A 16,334-nucleotide genomic window follows, 5' to 3' on the forward strand; every position below is an offset into this window, starting at 1 on the left:
CAATCTTATTGTGCCTGAATGAACAACTGGAGTCATAGCAGCACAAACTCCAGGACTGATCATTAAATCCAAACTTACACTCATCACCTCCCTTCCTGCTGATGCTCTTATATGACACTGATATAAACACCCAACCACTCCACTCCATCTCCCAGTAACAGCGTCCACTCACACTATCACTACACAACACCTGAAAACAATAACCATCAAATCTGTCTGGATGATCAGGATACGGCTGGTCTGTATGAGTGTCAGTAGCCACTGTGTTCCCCTCAGACAGATGGACATAAGGATGTGCTGTGTTTGTATCTGCAGTGAAGTGATGATAATCTGATGAAGACAAATCAAAAACATCCTTTAAATGTAAAATTCTATATTTCAATAATTAAAATAAAACTTCAAGTCTTATTTATTTTAGTTTGTGATGACTGTCAATATGGTAAGAAGTGAACAGAGAACAGGTGCTTTATATTTATCATATATCTTCTCTATCTCTTTTCTACAGAAATCCTCCAGTTTCTCTTTCAGATGAGACACAGATTTTCCTACATCATCAAAAGAGATGAGAGAGCTGACAGTGATGCTGAGTGAGTCTGTAGATCCAGGAGGAACAGAGAGAGACTGGAAACTCTACACAAACACAAACATAAACTCAGACACTGAAACATTTCATAGAAAATATCATCTGAGTAAAACATGCTCTTCACTTCCTAAAGATCACTGATCTCTGTTAACTGGAGGAAATGGATGTGATCATCTGTGTGTGAAAGCTGCTCCAGCTCAGCGTCTCTCTTCCTCAGATCATCAATCTCCTGCTCCAGTCGCTTCAAGAGTCCTTCAGCTTCACTCACTGCAGTCTTTTCCTGATCTCTGATCAGCTGTGTCACCTCAGATCGTCTTCTCTCAATGGATGTGATCAGTTGAGTAAAGATCCTCTCAGTGTCGTCCACTGCTGTCTGTGCAGAGCGCTGTTAGGACACACAGAGAGAGGAGCATTAGAATCAGCAGCATTCATTCAGCTCTTACTGGTACATCACACAGTCTGTTACACACAGTCAACTTCAGTGAAAGTCATCCAGCACTGAACTCCTCACTGACTGATTGGATGAGAGTCTTAACTGAGTCTGAAACAGATCTGAAACAGCAGACAGCAGTTGTTCATCTGATCAAAACTCACCTTATGAGTCTCCACAACATCTCTCAGCTCCTGAAGCTTCTTCTGACTCTCCTGGATTCTCTGATGATATTTTCTCTGCGTCTCCTTCAGTTCTTTCTGTTGGATGTGGAAATATTAATTAAACAGATAAACTGTACATTACAGTGATTTTTTTTACAAGTTAAACTCCAGCCCTGGGCGATACTGTAGGTCTAAAATGGCATCTTCACAATGTCCTTAACTTTATAAATCAAAGGAATGTGATGTATGTGTTACATTAAGATATAAAGATGTTTAGTAATGTAGCTTTGGTGTCATTATAATGAAACATTTATCACAGATCACATCTCTTACCTGTTTCTCAGTCCTCTCTGCTGCAGCTGATACAGTTTTATGTTCATTGTGTTCATCCACCATACACAGATAACATATACAGAGCTGATCAGTTTTACAGTAAATCTCTAAAAGTTTCTCATGTTGAGGGCAAATCATCTGCTGAAGTCGTCCAGTGGCGTCTAACACTTTGTGTCTCTTTCCTGACTGAAGTTCTTCATGAAGTTTAAAGTGATTTTGACAGTAAGAGTTGTAGGACAGGTGGACAAGTTTTGTTTTTGGAGCTGGACCATAAAACAATAAAAAACACATTCTGTGTCTATTTTTGAGAGACGTGTTGTCTCTCTCCACAGGGGTCACGGATACACAGGAACTGATCTGTATTTCACCCCCTCTCTCTTCTCCTTTAAGGTTTTGGTTACTGGAAATATACTAAACACATGTAACATTGGGTATATCATATGTTGTGATGCTACAAAGTTTTCAGCTTCATGCTTGGTGTCATTTTAAAGGTCATGGTGCGATGGTTAAAATGCCCTAATTTCTAAAATTCTATGAGAAAGTATATCAAAGTTTAGAACTTAAGACATAATCTGTACTCCTGCGAGGGGTGTCACATCCTGAGGAGATTGATATTACAGATGGTTAACAGTCCCATTTGGGGCCCCTACAGGTCATGAGAACCAACCAACCAAATCCTGTTTTAAGATGTTATTATTCTTTGTCTCATTCTGTGTATATAAGGTGGCTTGGCAAGAGACTCGGGGAAGTATTCTTTAGCAAGAATCTTCCCCACACTTTGTGTGTGTGTATTCAAACATCATGTAATAAATCTTTAACAAGAATCTTTCTGAACCATTTTGGGTATATTATATTCATAATGGAAGTACTCTGTAGCCAGAGTGTCTATTGCCAGGTATGACTTTGTAACTTTTGCAACTGTTGATCATTTTAATTAATTGGAATTGAATCAAATTCTGTATGATATTGTTTAATTTATGTTTGAAGCTGAGACCTGCCTGGTATAATAAATTGTTACATTTGATTCATCTGAGTTCTTCAGAAATTGTATTGATTTATTTAAATTCTTTCAGAAATTGTTATGACCAGTAGATTAGAAGGAGTCTGGTATTACCGCAAGATTATTCTGTCAGGATATTATCACACTGATGTTTTGATGGTCGAATGAAGCATGGGGCACATTCATTAAAACTCTCAGATTTATGTCTATCACCTGCCTTAGCAAGTTGCATGAGCGTTAGACTAAAGTAACTATTTTTATGATCGGAGCAAGCATGGAGCGGCCAGACATAAAAATATTAGTTTACCCGGTAACCTCTGACTAAGATCAGACTGACAATTTTGTGTCCGTGAGATGTACACAAACGGCCGGCGTATGCTCTGTGCGATACCGGGTCCCTAATGAACAAATAACTAAGACTATGGGAATTAATAAATAATCAAACATCTAAATTATGATCAACAGATAATTGGAATAATGCACTAAATTCTTAGTATTTTAAATTGGAGTCAGATTATAATTTAAACACAGAGATCAAAGAAATTAATTTAATCATGATATGGAATTATTCTTCTAGAAGCACTGAGGAAGGAACGAACACGAGTCCCCTTCAACCACTCCACTTCTATCCGTCGTTGGGCTAGTGGGTGGTACCTTACAGGTCCAATAACATCTGCACAACTACACCACTTTAGTGACGCGTCTGAAAGTGGTTATGGCTGTGTCACATACCTTCGTCTCACAAATTCAAAACTTGAAGTGCACGCCTCATTTATAATGGGGAAATCACGAGTTGCACCACTAAAACATACTACAATGCCAAGAATGGAACTCACTGCAGCAGTACTTGCGGTAAGAATGGATAGAATGATCAAAGCAGAGTTACAACTTGCTCTTGAGAACTCCATTTTCTGGACAGATAGTACATCAACATTGAAGTACATTCAGAATGAGAACAAAAGATTTAAAACATTCGTGGCCAATAGAGTGAACACAATCAGAAAATTTACCAAGGTAAAACAATGGAGATACATAAACACTAAACAAAATCCAGCAGATTGTGCATCTCGTGGTCTCAAGGCCAGTGCTCTTCTGAATTAAAAGGCTTGGTTAAATGGTCCAGAAATCCTCAAATGTCATGAATCTGAATGGACAAATTCCGACATTTTCACACAAATGCATGAAGGTGATGAGGATGATGATGTGGAAGTGAAGAAGGATGTTCTCATCATGAACTTAATTGTAAAGGAAGAACAAAATCCTACTCACATATTCATACACTATCACTCAAATTGGAACAATCTAACCAGAGCAGTAGCTTGGTTACTTAAGCTAAAGGACGTTCTCTTGCAACTAAGTCACAAACGAAAGGAAATACTTACCAACATGAGTATTAAGAACTCAAATGCAGAGAAACAATGTCTGATGGAAAGAAAAATGCAAATCGTCAAAAAATGGTAAATGGACTGCATTTATATAGCGCTTTTAACAGACCTATGGCCATCCAAAGTGCTTTACAATTAGCCTCACATTCACCCATTCTCTCACCGATGGCGGTGTCAGCCATGCAAGGTGCCAGCCAGCTCGTCGGGAGCAGTTGGGGTTAGGTGTCTTGCTCAAGGACACCTCGACACTTGGTCCGGTGGAGCCGGGGATTGAACCACCAACCTTCCAGTTTGTAGACAATCCACATGAACCACTAGGCCACTGCCACCCCAAATGTATGAATGTACCACAGATTACTTTAGAAGATGTCAAAAGAGCAGAAAATGCAATCGTACGTTTTACACAAATGGAGGCATTTCCAGAAGAAATCGAAACTTGCAAAAAGAAAACACTCACGTCAGTCGTCAGAGCCACGTTCGTAAGCTTGATCCTATTCTGCAAGATGGATTACTTCGTACAGGAGGGAGATTAAGCAGAATGGCTATGCCAGAGGACCAAAAACATCCTATGATTCTTCCAAAACACCATGATGTGTCCAAACTGGTGTTGAAACACATTCATGAACAACTAGGCCACTGTGGAAGGAATCATATGTTAGCCAAGCTGTGACAGCAATACTGGATTCCAGCAGCAAATTCCCTTGCTAGAAAAATACGGTCTGAGTGTGTGTTCTGCAAACGCTTACATTCAAACTTAGGAGAACAAAAAATGGCAGACTTGCCAAAAGAAAGAATAACACCAGATTTACCACCATTTACCTTTGTTGGAGCAGACTTCTTTGGTCCAATTGTAGTAAAAAGAGGACGCAGTGAAGTGAAAAGATATGGTGTCATGTTTACGTGTTTCACAACTCGAGCAATACATTTGGAAATAGCCAATTCACTTGACACTGATTCATGCATCAATGCAATCCGCAGATTCATATGCAGACGAGGGCAAGTGCGTCAAATAAGATCTGACAATGGAACTAACCTGACATCAGCTGACTCTGAACTAAAGAATGCCATAAAAGAGTGGAACCAAAACCACAAACGCCAAGTTGCTCTGCAACAAAAGGGCATAGATGGATTTAACCCACCTGCCGCTTCACACTTTGGAGGAGTATGGGAGAGGTTAATAAAACAGGTCAAACAAACACTTCTATCACTAACAAAGGATCAAATACTAGATGATGAATCTCTTCACACTTTCATCTGTGAGGTAGAAGCCATAATGAATAGTCGCCCACTTACCACAAATCCAGATAGTCCAAATGACCTTGAACCTTTAACGCCCAACCACCTTCTACTTCTCAAAGGGCAACCCACATTACCGCCTGGTTTATTTCAGAAATCAGACACGTATAGTAGACGTAGATGGAAGCAAATACAATACTTAGCTGATATATTTTGGAAAAGATGGGTTAGAGAATATCTTTCAAACCTACAAGAGAGACATAAATGGTTTAAAAAGAAACTATGCAAATGGTGACATTGTGTTAATTGCAGACCCTACGGCCCCTAGGGGATCTTGGATGTTGGGGAAGGTTATTGACACAAAGAAAGATTCAAAGGGAATTGTTCGTAGTTTGACTTTAAAAACAAAGACAAGTGTTATAGACAGACCAATTACAAAGGTTTGTTTATTGATGGAAAATGACATGTAGATATGAACGTCCAATGTATAGGTGATGATTACTTTACCTTGTAAGAACTTATATGTACTGATCTTTACAAGCGCACAATGGACTAAGGACTATTCGAGCAATACATTTCTTGCAACGTGCACACATGCGCGTATACACATAAATACACACTGAAATTGACCTTTGAATGCACAATGCCTCTTGTGGCATAATGGACTTGGTTTTTGTTGTTTACATTATATTGAAAAGCAGGAAGGACTCTAAAAAAGAGCTATTGATGAACTTTAATTTGAACTGATATTATTGAATGAACTGAAAAATGTGATATTTAATTTGACACAAACATTTATATTTTGTAAACGTGTGAATGATCCTGATTACTGATGATTTGACAAGTTTATATCTTTTCTGTGTATATTATAATGTATGGCTCCATGTTTTCTGTTTAGTTGTTATTGTACCTATATAGCCGGTAGCAATAAGAGGGCCGATGTGTAGGAGCCAGCCATATGATATTTATGTTTAAGTTAATTTAGTGACCCCTGCTGGTGAATTGTGATATTGTGGCCTTGAAATGCCTTGGAACAGAATGAGTTAAATTGCACACCTGTGCCAATTAGTGGAATATAGGAAGACTAAGGTCCTGTCCCAAATGGCACACTCCGGACTTGTGGTCCTCCTCAGAGTCCACACTTTGATGACATCACGTAGTCCAGACTTTAGGGACCCTTAATACGAGTCCACGTGGGTGCAACGGAGTCGTATTTTGGGACAGACTCGAGCGTCACACCGGAAATAGGTAGAGAAGTTACCCGTCAGTGTGAGCTCCTCCCTTCCGTCGTCTGATTGGTCTGATTGGTCTGATTGCTCTTTCTCAAGGACTTCTGGGTTGGTAAAGTGCTCGAAGCCTGCTGCAGTGCGGGCTTCGCTGAAGACCGCATCAAGGGGGCAAAGAAGGCGCTGATGAGCACACTTCAAAGCGTAAAAATGACAGATGGGACACCCTACAGACTCGTGGACTATGCGAGCATGCACAATTTAAGGCCACGAGACCGAAAGTCCACATGAAGTGCGCCATTTGGGACAGGGCCGAAGGAGTTTGAACTTGATGTTGGAAATGAATGGAGGCCAGCAGGCATATTGTTTTCAATTTATTTACTTGTTGATTATTTATCAGTTAAATCACATTTTATTTTTTTTACTGGAATAAAACAAGAATCTATTGAAACCCCCGAGGTGTCTGAAGTGACTTACTGGAAGGCACTACAGGGTCCACGAACTGTTTGGTTAGAAACATTTCTCAAAATATCTTCCTTTGTGTTCATCAGAACAAAGAAATTTATACAGGTTTGTAACAACATAAGGGGGAGTAAATATTTTGGTGAACTATCCCTTTAACTGTGAATAACTACTGTACAGCCACCTCTGTTTGACAGGACAAACTACAATTATTAAAATATAACATTACAATCAGTTATTTAAAATTGCTGATTAGTAAATGTTCAGACTTCTAATATGACAAAATGATGTGTCACTCTGTATCATCTATATTGTTATATCACACAGTTTCAATGATCCATAAACAATAAACCCAGGATAGAGAGGTTTAGTGAATGTGGTGTTGACTCTGTGGATGAGGGTCATTGTGTCAGAGACGCTGTAGAAGGACAGAGATCCTGAACTGTGATCCACATAAACTCCTATTCTAGAAGATATGGACATTTCAGGGAGTTTAGTCTCAATCTTATTGTGCCAGAATGAACAACTGGAGCCATAGCAGACCAAACACCAGGACTGATCATTAAATCCAAACAAACACTCATCACCTCCCTTCCTGCTGATGCTCTTATATGACACTGATATAAACACCTCACTACTCCACTCAACCTCCCAGTAACAGCGTCCACATAAACTCTCACTACACAACACCTGATAACAATTTTATCAAATCTGTCTGGATGATCAGGATACTGCTGGACTGTGTTAGTTTTAGTAATCACTCTGTTCCCCTCAGACAGACAGAGACGTTTATTTGCTGTGTTTGGATCTGCAGTGAAGTGATGATAATCTGATGGAGACAAATCAAAAACATCATTTAAATGTAAAATTGTACATTTCAATAATTAAAATAAAACCTCAAGTGTTATTTATTTTAGTTTTTGAGGACTGTCAATGTGTTAAGAAGTGAACAGAGATCATTTACAGTATAGACAGAATCTAATCTGACTGTTTTACTGTTATGTAATCCTGTGTGTGTAAAAGGTTTGTGAATGTGTGAACATTGTTAAAGTCCCTCTGTTCCCTTTCAGTCGGTCACTACGACGTCACGTCGTGACCGACGAATTGGGAACTCGCTTAGAGAGACCAATCTGCTTCGAATACTACTAAAACGCCAATGAACTTGGCATTGAGATATTTGCATAATGCTGGCGCCGCCCTGCCAGGTGCGTATATAAGCCACAGGTGCAAATGTAGAAATCAGCTTTTTATCGCTTCGAAAGCCGGCAGTATCTGCTACTGAAGAAGCTACTTTCTGCTCTTCTGGGAACGGTTGCTGAAGTTGATTGACAAGCAGTACTGACACGGCAGACGCTCGCAGTATTCCACTGCTCTGCATATTTTTTGTTTTGAGTTTAGTGTGTGCATTGCCTTTCCCTGTGCGCATCATCAGCTGAGCACCAAAAGAGTGATTTCCCTAAAGAGTGATACGTGAGAGCTCTGTGTCTTTTTAAAGACAGCCACTCTCTCGTATATTCGGAGATCAGCGTCCTTTTCAGGATAGCTTTTCCTCCGTGCGATCTTGGGTGCGAGAAGTACAGGGATTCCAGTGACGGTCACGAGCGCTGTCTTCGTGCTTGCGCATCGAGCACTCCGAGGCTGCGTTCGTGGAGAGCTTTTGTTCTCTCTGTGAGAGCATAACTCTCTTGGATTGCGGAGCCGACTGTCGTTTCTATGGGAACGACGTCCGCGCCTTTGCAGTGCTGAACGCCGCCATGGTGCGGCTGTCAAGCGCTCGCAGGACGCTCTTCGCATCACTACGCTGAGTAGGACGGAGGATGCGTCCTTCACCTACCGGCCTTCTCATCCTCAGCCGGTTGAGGATCCGGTGGAGACTGCAGAGTTGTGTTCTGTGATTTCTGCCGAATCCATTGGACCTCCTTCTGGTCCCGTCACTTCTGCAGCATCAGAGGGGTGCCCATCTTTTCCCTCCGAGGCGGAGTCGTCCCGGAGATGGCGGCCGTGCCCGCTCGAGCGGCGGAAACGGTAGAGTTGGAGGGCGGCAGTGGCTCAGTGGTTCATGTAGGTTGTCTACAAACCGGAAGGTTGGTGGTTCAATCCCCGGCTCCACCGGACCAAGTGTCGAGGTGTCCTTGAGCAAGACACCTAACCCCAGCTGCTCCCGACGAGCTGGATGGCGCCTTGCATGGCTGACACCGCCGTCGGTGTATGAATGTGTGCGTGAATGGGTGAATGTGAGGCAAACTTGTAAAGCGCTTTGGATGGCCATAGGTCTGTTAAAAGCGCTATATAAATGCTGTCCATTTACCATTTAGAGTTGGAGGGGTTAATCCCTCTCCGCCCGAACCGTCCCGCCCATATGATTGGTATTTCGGAGCTGCCCGGGCCTCTACGGTCCTCACCTCCTGCCTTTCCCGATGGCACGAAGAGCTGACGTGATTTGCGGCCGTCTCGGCCGTTCAGCTTTCACCCCTCACCTCCCTCACCAACGGAGCCGCTAAGGACGGGGATCCCTTCAGTAGAGCGGGGGGTTGCGATGCAGCTGCGTTCCTGGAGGGACCACCCAACCCTTCCCTCCCGTGTTTGTATAGACAGTCGTCCGGTTACGGGCGCTGCCCATCAGGCATGCGGAGACGCGGCTTCAACCCTGCACGCAATAATGTTACTGCAGGTTCACCAAGCGAAGGCTTTAGAGATTTACGAGGGAAGCCGCGACCTTCAGTCGTGCGATGTCCACCACAGTGTTCAAGATCGCCACCTTTGGCTATGTCTGGCTTACATGACGGACGCAGACGAGAACAACTTCTTGAATGCCCCTGTCTCACAGACCGGCCTCTTCGGCGAGCCCGTGGAGTCGTACAGCTCCGCTGCGCAGACTGAGGCGATCTCCTAGGTCATGCCCCGGCAAAAGAGAGCTGCCCTTGGTCCACCACGCCGGCTCCTCAGTCTGCCTCTCACTGTCAGCGTCCTGCGGCGGCCACCTCTGTTCCCCTCCTCAGACCCCATCTCGGCAGCGCATGGAAACCGGTCGTCAGCAGCTCGCCCTGCCCGCTTAGCCGCTTCCCGTGAAAATCGGGAGTTTAAGTGGCCAGTAATGGGCGACCCGGATTGGCAGAGGATCACTCTTCAGGAGACGGTGATTCGCTCCTTCCCCCGGTAGAGGGTCGGGTGGAAAATTCTTGGTTTGCATCTGTTCCACCGGCTGTCCAGCCGGTACCCCCTTAACCACACAAGAGTGCATTCCTCTTCCCTCTCCAGGTCTCCAGAGGATCGAAAGAGCCGTGAGCGGGCACACCAGCTCACCCTATCTCTCCTCTATCGCCAGCGGGTGTTTTTCCGGAGTCTGCGCTCTCCGCGCAGGAGACCAGACGACCGTTACCCTCAGCGGGCTCAGGTCAGTGTCACACACACACATACTGTAGATGTTTATGCTGTCAGCAGACGCACCGGCAGTTTCACCTGTCTCGCTTCGCTGCCCCACCGCGGGTACTTCGGTAGTGTCTTTAATTCTCCTCGTACAGTCTCTGGATGCTTTGCTTCAGTTCCCAGCCCGTCTCGTTGGGTTTTACGCACTATCCGCCTCGGTTACGAAATACAATTACCGGCACTCCCCCAAATTCTCGGGCATTCGTTTCACTATAGTGAAAGCGTCCGATGCACATGTACAGCGTGCAAAAGTCGATGTCCTGCTGGCGAAGGACATTTCGAGCCGGACCCTCTTACCGAGAATGATGATATGGTTTTTCCAGCCTTATCTCATATTACCCAAAATACGCGGTGGGTTACGACCGATTTATTTATGCACCGGCTCTACAAATGTGATCCTTTAGGATGATACGCCGAGGCTCGTATTTCAATATTCAGATCGGTTTGCAGCCTTAGACCTGTAGACGTGTACTTCATGTGTCCATCTCCCCTCGCCTTAGACCGTTTATTCGCTCTGCATCATGGGGTGGGCATATTAATACCAAGTACACCATTCGAGCTGTCTCTCTCTCCCCGTGTCTCCATGAAAGTGCTAGTCACGGCATTAAAATCTCCGCGAGAGAGCTTTGTTCGCATTCTGCTTATATTTACGTCAACTATAATGGCTCGTTCTTGGCAGACGTGCGCGAACACAGAGATTTAATGCTTCAGCATCTCGCTTGTTTAAGTCATCAGGTCAGCTGGGAAAGGAGCAACTTTGCCCCGTGCAGAGGATCTTTTTCTCAGTATGGAAATAGACTCAGTCGATTTATTGGCGTGTTTTACAAGAGCGCGCAACCAGTCAGTTCTGACTTGCCTCGGTTTAATTCGAGGGAAGTACGCGGTCCCTCTGAAACAATTTCAGAAGCTCCTGGACATATGACAGCATGCTGCGGCTGTGACTGCTCGAGCTGCTTCATATGAGACCGCTTCAGCATTGGTTTTACGATCGAGTCTCGAGGAGAGCGTGGCGCAACGGCATACACTGTGTAACCATTACACCTGCGTGTCATTTCAATTTTACCCCGTGGCAGACCCAGCATTTCTTATAGCAAGATATGCCCCTGAGTCGGGTCTCCTGGCATTCTGTAGCACATACGATGCCCCCAGCACGGGATGAGCAGCCACGTATGACGGGCTTGCAGTCTCAGGGGTGTGCATAGCACCCCAACTGCCGCGAGCGGTGCGCTGTATATCTGGGACTTGTACGCTCCGCTATGGAGATGTGAGGGAAGGATGTATTAGCCGACACCGACAACATTGCGACTGTTGCGTTATTTACCGTTAAGGTGGTTTTTGCGCTCTCGTCACCTGTCGCATCTCGCTCGTCATCTCCTCCTTTGGAGTCAGAAGCATCTGAGGTCCCTTCGTGCCATTCACATCCCGGGTACGCTCAATACAGCGGCTGACGCGCTTTCCCGAGCTGCGGGCACCGGCGAATGGCGACTCCACCCCCAGACGGTTCAGCTAATTTGGAAGAAGTTCGGTCGTGCGCAGATATATCTATTTGCGTCACCGGACGATACCCACTGTCGCCTGTTTTATTCACTAACCGAGGGCAGCCTCGGCGGGGATGCATTGGCACACAGCTGGCCGCGGGGGACGCGCAAATACGCATTCACTCCAGTGAGCTTAATCGCACAGACACTGTGCAAAGACAGGCAGGACGAGTAGAGCCTTTTATTAGTCGCCCCGTACTGGACGACCAGGAATTGGTTTTCAGAGTTAATGCTCCTCGCGACAGCCCCTCCCTGGCGAATTCCCCGGAGGAAGGACTTTCTTTCTCAAGGAAGGGGCACATTTGGCACCCGCGCCCCGACCTGTGGGATTTCCATGTATGGTCGTTGAGTGCGCGCAAGGTTTAGGTGATTTATCGCAAGCGGTATCTAACACCATCGACGCGGTACGAGCACCGTCCACAAGACGGGCTTACGCGCTTAAATGAAACCCTTTTCGTCACCTGGTGCTTTTCGCAACGCGAGGACCCCAGAGAATGCTTAACATTGTGCTTTTATATATCTTCAACATAGGTTAGATGGTAGGCTGTCACCCTCCACCATTAAAGTTGATATCGCCGCTATTTCTGCTCATCACTCACTTATTAACGGCAGATCAGTTGGCCAGCATGATTTGGTTATTAGATTTTAAGAGGCGCTCGCAGGCTAAACCCCTCGCGCCCTCCCTCTATTCCTCCGAGACCTGTCCATGGTGCTGAAGCCCTACTACAGGTACCGCATTCGAGCCTTTGCAGTCTACGAGTCTGAAGCTTTTGTCAATGAAAACTCTGACCCTGCTAGCATTGGCCTCCGTGAAGAGAGTAAGGGATTTATATGCATTCTCTGTTGACGATTCGTGCCTTCAGTTTGGTCCTGCTGTCTCACTGAGACCCAGACCAGGCTACGTGCCCAAAGTTCCCACCACTCCCTTCAGAGATCAGGTGGTGAGCTTGCAAGCTTTGCCCGCGGAGGCGGCAGACCCAACCATGGCTTTATTATGCCCCGTACGAGCGTTACGCATCTACGTGGATCGCACACAAAGCCTTAGGACCTCAGATCAGCTCTTTGTTTGTTACGGTGGTCAGCAGAGAGGGAAAGCTGTCACTAAGCAGAGGATGTCTCATTGGATAGTTGATACTATCGCCCTTGCTTATAATCTGCAGGGCATTCCTTGTCCATTTAATTTGAGAGCGCACTCCACACGGAGTGTTGCCTCATCTTGGGCACTCGCTCGTGGTTCCTCGCTAACAGACATCTGCAGAGCTGCTGGTTGGGCGACACCTAATACGTTCATTAGATTTTACAGTGTTCGTGTCGAGCCTGTCTCCTCTCGTGTCCTTTCCTCGTTAGGGGAAGCACAGGGAACAGGCTCGCAGGTCGGCTTGCAGCCTCCGACTGCTGCTCCAAACTGAGCTCAGTATGGAAGGCCATCGAGGCAAAAATGCGTAATAATTTGTTTTGCCTTCCTCCGCTGCCTTGGCAGCCTGATGTTGCGGAGCATCCGCTGCCAGCCTTTCACTAGCTGCATCCTCGCGAACCTGTGTTTGGCTCGGGCATCCACATTGCGTCCCACCGGGTTCCTTTGTGAGTATTTTTCCGTGGGGTTAATCCTACTAGCCCACGTTTCCCTCAGCAGAGCACTGCTTTGCTTACACAGCCACGGCTGTCATTTATACCTCAACTACGGTTGACTTTTGCCCACCAATAGCCCTTAACGGGGCGGTGGCTTCCGCAGCGTCCCTATACCGCTCAGATAGGGCGCTTCCCAGTCGCTGGCACTACTGTGGGTTAAAGGAACATCTAGTGCCCGGCCTTCTGCCTTAAAACCTAATTCTCGTTATCCTTAAGTGGAACCGGAGGGCTTTACGCAGACACTGGAAGAGGTCAGCCCTCAGTGGCGTTTTGGTAGGGATTCTCAAAGGGAACGTCTCGGTTACGTATGTAACCCTCGTTCCCTGAAGGAGGGAACGGAGACGTCACGTCCCGTCGCCACAGGGCTGCTCCCTGCTGTTTATCGGCCGGTCACACTTTCCGGCTTTCTCAGCGAAAAAGAAGCTGATTTCTACATTTGCACCTGTGGCTTATATACGCACCTGGCGGGGCGGCGCCAGCATTATGCAAATATCTCAATGCCAAGTTCATTGGCGTTTTAGTAGTATTCGAAGCAGATTGGTCTCTCTAAGCGAGTTCCCAATTCGTCGGTCACGACGTGACGTCTCCGTTCCCTCCTTCAGGGAACGAGGGTTACATACGTAACCGAGACGTTCTGTAGTTGTCCACTTTAAAATATATTTTGTTATCATTTAAGTGTACACATTTTTTGTTTATAGCTTATGAAATTTGAGTATCAAATAAGAAACTTGATTTATGAACTGCTATTTGATCTCACAGTTATGTTTCATTGTGGGCGAGCACAGTTATTTATTTTCTGTTTATTCTGCACATTCAGTTTGATTCATGAATATCATTATAGAGGAGATTAAAATCACTGAAATACAGATTATCACTGTTCATGTTTTTATCAGCATCAGTGTGTTTATTTGTTTATATACTCACATTTTAGGAACTGCTCCCTGGTCTCAGGTGCTTTATATTTATCATATATCTTCTCTATCTCTTCTCTACAGAAATCCTCCAGTTTCTCTCTCAGATGAGACACAGATTTTCCTACATCATCAAAAGAGATGAGAGAGCTGACAGTGATGCTGAGTGAGTCTGTAGATCCAGGAGGAACAGAGAGAGACTGGAAACTCTACACAAACACAAACATAAACTCATGAAACTGAAACATTTCATAGAAAATATCATCTGAGTAAAACATGCTCTTCACTTCCTAAAGATCACTGATCTCTGTTACCTGGAGGAAATGGATGTGATCATCTGTGTGTGAAAGCTGCTCCAGCTCAGCGTCTCTCCTCCTCAGATCATCAATCTCCTGCTCCAGTCGCTTCAAGAGTCCTTCAGCTTCACTCACTGCAGTCTTTTCCTGATCTCTGATCAGCTGTGTCACCTCAGATCTCCTTCTCTCAATGGATCGGATCAGTTGAGTAAAGATCCTCTCAGTGTCGTCCACTGCTGTCTGTGCAGAGCGCTGTTAGGACACACAGAGAGAGGAGCATTAGAATCAGCAGCATTCATTCAGCTCTTACTGGTACATCACACAGTCTGTTACACACAGTGAACTTCAGTGAAAGTCATCCAGCACTGAACTCCTCACTGACTGATTGGATGAGAGTCTTAACTGAGTCTGAAACAGATCTGAAACAGCAGACAGCAGTTGTTCTTCTGATCAAAACTCACCTTATGAGTCTCCACAGCATCTCTCAGCTCCTGAAGCTTCTTCTGACTCTCCTGGATTCTCTGATGATATTTTCTCTGCGTCTCCTTCAGATCTTTCTGTTGGATGTGGAAATAATAATTAATCAGATAAACTGATTTTTTTACCAATTAAACTCAGAACTGATTACATTATCACATCCTTACCTGTTTCTCAGTCCTCTCTGCTGCAGCTGATACAGTTTTATGTTCATTGTGTTCATCCACCATACACAGATAACATATACAGAGCTGATCAGTTTTACAGTAAATCTCTAAAAGTTTCTCATGTTGAGGGCAGATCATCTGCTGAAATCGTTCAGTGGCGTCTATCACTTTGTGTCTCTTTCCTGACTGAAGTTCTTCGTGACGTTCAAAGTGAGTTTGACAGTAAGAGTTCAGACACACCAGACAGGACTTGACAGCTTTGTGTTTTCTCTCAGTACAGACGTCACACTTCACATCTCCAGCTTCAGCATAACTGTGATCAGGACAAGCAGCTTGTAGTTTTGTCTTCTTCAGCATCTCCACCATCTGAGCAAACACCACATTTTTATTTAAAACAGGTCTTGTATTGAAGGTCTGTCTGCATTGAGGGCAGCTGTAGTTTCTCTTCTGATCATCTTGATTCCAGCAGTCTGTAATACAGCTCATACAGTAACTGTGTCCACAGGGAATGGTCACTGGATCCTTCAGTAGATCCAGACAGATTGAACAGATGAACTGATCCTGAATCACTGAAATACTGGCTTCTGCCATTTCACCGTATTTACTTACAGAAATAAAACTAAACACACAACAGCCCAACAGTTTCAGTTTCTCTGAACTCAAAGTATTTCCTGGTTGTGTTTATGAAACGTGTACAAACAGGTGTGTCAGTCATATGATAAACAAGTCCAACCAGTCTCCTAGAAAGTCACAGTCTCGAGTAGGCAAATCTTTGTGAAAATGCTCTGTCATAAATGCATAAATATGAGTGAATTTTGTGGTGAAATAAGAGAATAACAGATCAAATCCCTCTGATGTGTGTCACTAAACTGGCATTGTTGTTTCTGTAGTTAATGTGGTCATATTTGAAAGACTACAGAACAACATTCTTATATTCATAATAGTGATGCGCGGGTCGTCTCGTAACCCGCGGGCCCCGCGGGTAACCCGCGGGCCCCGCGGGTAACCCGCGGGTCGGGTTGGGGCAGGTAAAGAAATTGTAACTTTAATGCGGGGCGGGTTGGGGCGGGT

The 16,334-nt window shown here is 44.8% G+C and overlaps 1 pseudogene; it reads right to left on the bottom strand.

Annotated features, from left to right (window-relative positions):
- Positions 1 to 6,980: 6,980 nt before the first annotated feature.
- On the bottom strand, positions 6,981 to 16,199 carry LOC129443116 (E3 ubiquitin/ISG15 ligase TRIM25-like; annotated as a pseudogene).
- Positions 16,200 to 16,334: the final 135 nt, after the last annotated feature.

Source organism: Misgurnus anguillicaudatus, chromosome 2, assembly GCF_027580225.2.
Source record: "Misgurnus anguillicaudatus chromosome 2, ASM2758022v2, whole genome shotgun sequence".
NCBI classification, from domain to species: Eukaryota; Metazoa; Chordata; class Actinopteri; order Cypriniformes; family Cobitidae; genus Misgurnus; species Misgurnus anguillicaudatus.